Here is a 6277-nt window from a genome sequence, read left to right on the forward strand (position 1 = left end):
GAAGGTCAAATAAAATGAGCTCTGTGAATTCATTGGAATACTAGAGGTCTTGGTGACCTTGACACAAAAAAGTCTAGTTTAGAGTTAGGAGGCAAAGCTCGCATGGGCTGAGTTTCAAAGTAAAAAAAGAGGAATTAGAGAGTGGGCAATTCTTCTGATGAACAGTTTATTTAAAAAAAAAAAATCCAAGACAGTAGCTATAAAGCCAGACAGTGTGTGTCAATAGAAGACAGTCTGTGTCTATGGGAAAAGTTCTTAGATGAGAGAAATTACAGCTTATTTTTATGTGGACAGGAGTAATCAAGAGAAAGGGAAATCCAACAATGTAGGAGAGAAGAATTAGTTATTGGAGTAATTTTCTGGACAAGATGAAGGAGCTTGGGATTTTGTATAAAAAAGGACCTTAGAGAATTCTTACACATATTTTTTTCAAGTTATTTACACTGAAATCTAGGTAGATTCTCAAATTTATCTCTCCAATCATGACTTTAATATTCCAAAATGGAAAGATACATTTTAATTAGATTATCCATAATAAAAGGCAAGAAGTGGGATATATGAACATAGTTACAAGAAGTTATTAAACATGGTGTTGGGATGCTATTGAAATCTTCTTATTGCTTGTGTTCTGTTGAATTGGTATCAAAGTCAGTTGAGAAGGTACACAAGGTATGTGAAAGAGGAGAAGGTATGAATTAATCTTCTCATAGAGTGAATAGATGAATTAGGCAATTAGAGTTGGAGAGATGTAGAGACATGCTATGTTTTTTTTTTTTAATGTTTTTTTTTTAAAGGTTTTTGCTATAGGGCTTGTGTACTCATCAGAAAGACAGAGAGAGACAGAGAGACAGAAAGCAAGAAATCATCCCCTAGGGGGGATGGCCATGCAACAATTCCTTCTCCTCTATACTCCTCTCAGGATCTTGGGCACACATGCACATGTGCCCGGTGTGAGTTTAAGCCAATGGGTCCGGGACTCAAACTACGGTCAACTACATGGGAGTCCAGTGACACAGCCATTACACTAACTGCTGGTCCCAAGACATGCTATGGTTTTGAGTCTGTAATAATTTTGTATATGACAACTCTAGGGAGAGCAAGCTCTATAGACAAAATGTGAAAATAGCAAATGAGAAGGTAGAAAACAGAATTGTTCTTTTTAGAGAGGAGAAATGGAGTTGGAATAATCTGAGAAGAAAATATACATCCTTATCTTGTCTTTGACCTTGGAGAAGTAATGTTTCATCAGGAATGAATGACATATGCTTTTGTGAGACTCTATGAAGATTAGAGTAAGATGGGAACAGCAGATAGCATGGTGATTAAGGTGCTGGACACTCACTCCCACATGGCTGACCATGATTCGAGTCCTGGACTTGGTGACTTATTTTCTCACTTTCTCTCTCTCTCTCTCTCTCTCTCTCTCTCTCTCTCTCTCTCTCTCTGTGTGTGTGTGTGTCTAGTCAAATTAAAATAAATGGATAAATAAATAAAATTAAATAATTATTTTTAAAAATGTATCAAGTAAGAGATGAATGTGATGGAGATTATGAGATCATACTTAACATCTTTAAGTATTATTTTTGGGATGAACTCTCTTGCTATGGTTTCAGGTGTTTTGGGTGTATTTCCAGCTTCCAAAAAGGTGAAACTGGCCTCCTTGTAGCCAAAATTTGGAGACCATTCTCTCTTTACACTCTTAGGAGGAGTAAAAAGCTTTCCAATATTATAATTAAGGCATATTGGGGAGTCTTTAAAATTTTATGGAAAATGCTTATTAACAAAAACTGCATGGATTTGAAAAATATTTACACTAAAATTTGTATTTTAATTGTTTTTATGAACTTTTTTAAATACCCTTGTATAAAATGGCTATAGATTTAAACATAAATTTTAGTGAGATAAATTAATTAGAAACCCAAATTGAACCTCTTTTTCTTGTAAAAAAATTACCATAGTCTCATTTTCTCCTGAATTTAATATATTACTCTAGGTAAATTTGCCGCCCTCTCTCACTTCATCCTATCAAGTGGAAGTTTCTATTTTATGATCTTTCTCTTTTCCTAAAATAAGATTTGTTATCAAGTTTGGCAAATAGAAGCATTAACCTCTTAAAGATAGACATGAGAATATTGGTACCAGAACCAGAGCTGACCTAAATATAGACCTTTAAGCTATACTAAGAATTTTTCTCTACAGAAAACTCTAATTACATTAATTAGGATAGACTTGGTTATTGTTAGCATATAGATTTCAATATTTCAATGACTTTACACAATTAAAATGTATTTCCTTCTCAGTTAATAGTCTTGAGAGGATTTTCAAGTAGGGTTGGCTCTTCTTCAGTGCATAATCCAGGGACCCATTCCACATTGAGGTTTTTCATCCCTTAAAATCTTATAATCATTATCATCTCAGTGGAAGACATAGAAAAAGCCTGGAGGAGCCCATGAGAGGTTTTATGTTCCATACATAAATCATCTTTGATCATAATCTGAGTTGGCAAGAATTTAGTCACATGGTCATACCTAAATGCCAGGGACTGTTGGAAAGATAGCTTGGTGATACTTGCAGGAAGAAAAGGAGAATGATTTTTGTGAGCTGCTGGAAGTCTGTCACCCTAAAGAAAGAGGGAGTGACCATGGCAAGACAATGACATTACAGGAATTCGATTATAGGAAGTGAAGTATAAGATAGGCATTCAAAGACTATGGCTTTTAGGTCAGCCCCATTGCCAAGATTTTAAGGAAAGGCAGATCACACTAGACTGACATGGTTTTATACCCAGCACCAGTGGCTTGAGAGACACACTGGGTATATCTGTCTGTGTGTGTGTGTGTCCCGAATTCTGACCGGATGGAAAAAATAGTGGAAAAGGGATTGCAGTTTGATCATGCCTTATCAGGAGGTGCTATCTTACTCTCTGTCTCTGTGTCTCTGGTGAGTATCTGTGCCTTCTGGCAATTTGAACAAATCAATAAGAGAACCCAAAATGTATCTGGCTTTTAAAATATAAATTTTTAACAAAAAAGCCTTACTTTCTAGTTTTTTTTTTTTTTGAAGATAATATACAACATAGGATCGCAGAGATGGATGAGAAAAATTGTGCTTGATTAACTCACTTACACTTGGATCTAGCAGAGGAGGAGAGAATTTACAGGACACCAAGGATCCAAATCCAAATTTGAGACATAGGTGTTCCAAATTGTTTCGTCGCAGCATGGCTTATCTTCAAAGCTTTAACTTAAAAAGGTAACCGACTCTTGACCAAGTGTTAGTGATGTGTGTAACTATGGAGCTGTGCTCTAGTGGTGAGTTTGTGCATATTGTATGTGCACACATATTAGCATATATTGCAAAGGTTTTCTCATTTGTTGTGAATTAGGTATTTATCATTGTATTTTCATAGACGATTATGATATATATTCTGGGACAATATCTAATTTAAAGTCCTTAATAAGTACAAATTTAGATTTATCTTAAATATTCTAAACGTTAAACCTGCATTACCCCAGAGGATAGATCTGGGAATAAGATCTTTTTTTCAAAGATTGTGAACACAGTAGATAAACATTCTTCCATCTCTCAGTGAGATCTAAAGGACGTTCTCTTGGGGCAAGAGAGGGCTCTACTTCAGCATCTGATCTATGTGTCAGAAGCTATACTAGCTCAGTCTAGAAAGAAAACAATAACCAGTTCAAAATAATTAATCAAATAAAGCAAAATCTAAAGCAAATTCTTATAGTTTTATTGAGGAAAGATCAGATTTTCCTCCTGACAACAAACTAAGATTTTCCCAATTTATATTTTCCCATCAACTTCTGTCTTTGAAGTTCAAAAATAAGACTACCTATTTACTATTTACTGTCTCCAGTGTCATTTCTTAAAATCCTTACTACTAAGTTCTCTTCACATAAGACTAATGTCTCAGGCAATAAGCTTTTATTTTCTGTGCTCCTGGTGGTGTTAGAAAAATGAGGAGAGAATTGTTCCTGAGCCAATGGTTTAGACAAGAAGAAGAAAACCATGTATTACTTAAGAATAAAGGGTACAGGGACCAGCAGATGGCATAATGGTTATGTCACTGGACTCCCACATAGCTGACAGCAGTTTGAGTTCCGCACCCAGTGGTTTAAAACTCACACCAGGCACGCCCAAAAATCCTAAGAGGGGATTGGAGAAGGGATTATGGCATGGCCATCCCTATGGGGCCTGATTTCTCATTTTCTGTCTCTTTGTCTCTCTGCTTCTCACTGTCTTTCTGGTGAGCAAAAATCTCTCTCTCTCAAAAAAAAGAATCAAGGGTGCTTAAATTATCTACAGTGGAATTTTTGCAGTCTCCAAGTAGAGTTTGGCATTTATCAAAAGTATACACAGGGAGATGCTAAGATCTAAGAGACCAACTCAAGGCCTAAACAATATATGAATTCAGAGAGACTCTAGGGAAACTATAGTCACTGACTAGGCCAAAATTGTTCTAGAAACAAACATTCTATCAACTAGTATCCTTCTACTATCAAATGGTCAATGGGAGCAGGTGATGGTTGAGGATCTAAACTTATGAGAATGATTAGGGAGTTTCTCATTCAAAATGCAAATTATTCCCTTGTGTGCCGAAAATGACCTTTTCAGTGCTCTTTCCCATTTTTATGAAAACAAAGGATAATGGACAATGAGGCAAGCAACCAATAATCTTAAAGAATTTTTTTGAGAGATTTTTTTGTTTGTTTTGTTTTGTTTTGTTTTGCTACAGGGCACATTCACTTGCCAGAAAGACAGAGAGAGACAAAGAGACAGAAAGCGAGAAATCACCACCAAGGGGGATGACCACACTGCAATCCCTTCTCCTCCATTTTCCTCTCTTGGGACCTTGGGCACACATGCACATGCACCCGGTGTGAGTTTAAGCTACTGGGTCTGGGACTCGAACTGCAGCTGACTACATGGGAGTCCAGCCACAAAGCCATTACGCTAACTGCTGGTCCCCATCTTAAAAAATCTTCTTCCAGAAAAACATGTTTTATCTTAGGGCAGGTTGAAAAGGCATGTCAGGAAAAAGTTGGAACTTCACAGCCTGATTGTGAAATAGAGATTATGTGAAGAAGAACAAATGTCAAAGAAGCTTTTATCTAGAAAGCAAGCTGGGTCTTCAAGAATATTTGACCCTGACAGCAGCAACACTTTGTGGCTGACTTACATATTGAGAAGAGCAGAAACGTGCTGAAAATAATAAAAATAAAATTCTTGTAGATTTCCTTGAAATAATTTCTGAAAAAAACAACCTAAATTATATCTGCTAAGACAGAATCAGAGATGTTTAGATATGGAGTTAGGGGCATGGCGAGAGCAAAGGTAATCTCCACGTAACATTTTCTTGGCATTTCCAGCCTCTGTACATGACTGCAGACTTGGAGACAGCCCCTTTGAGGAGGCAGAAAGGGCTGCTACTTTATAAATGCCAGTATTTCCTGTATATTATAGATTATCCCATAGATTGTGTATGCAGGTTAGACACATAGGAAGGCTTTTTAAAAAGGCACTGGGTCTATTGAATTTAATGTTGCCTCATTCAAGGCATTTTATGATTCTTTCTGCCTTCATGAATAAATTCAAATATACTGAAAGAGAATCAGGACCGCTTAGTAGTCACATGATCAATTGGCTGCTTATTGAAAGGGTAACCTTGAACCCTTTCACGATGGAATGGAAAAATAAATGACTTAACTCATCTCCTAACCTCATTAATCTCTCTGGGAGAGGCTTTCTCCTGTACAGTAGAAGAGATTATTTGGAGAAAAGAGAGGCAAGAGATAGTTTCAATCTAATATGTCCCAGGCCTTTCCACACTATACAAACAACTCAGGTCCTCAAACTGATTGCCAGAAAGTCAGAACAGTTCACGAAAGCACTTTGCCTCCTGCAGAAGTCTCATAGCTGTAAAAAGGAGTATGGTAATAAGCTTGGTGAATTACATATAAATTTTCTAGCCCTTCTAGTCTTTCTGTCTGAATTCAAATCATATGAGATGGTACTGGACAACTTTACGCCAATTGGCTTCCCTACCCATTAGGGTTGTGGTGGAATGATTAACTGTTTATTCCTGGGTCAGCTCTTGAGCTCAGTGGAAACACGCTGCTCAAGAGAAGCCAGAGGGGGAACCAGCAGTTAGCGTAATGGCTATGTCGCTGGACTCCCACGTAGTCGACTGCGGTTCGTGTCCTGGACCCGGTGGCTTAAAACTCACGCCGGGCGTGTGTGCGTGCGTGCCCAAGATCCC

This window comes from Tupaia chinensis, unplaced genomic scaffold (genome assembly GCF_000334495.1).
Source record: "Tupaia chinensis unplaced genomic scaffold, TupChi_1.0 Scaffold000262_1, whole genome shotgun sequence".
NCBI classification, from domain to species: Eukaryota; Metazoa; Chordata; class Mammalia; order Scandentia; family Tupaiidae; genus Tupaia; species Tupaia belangeri.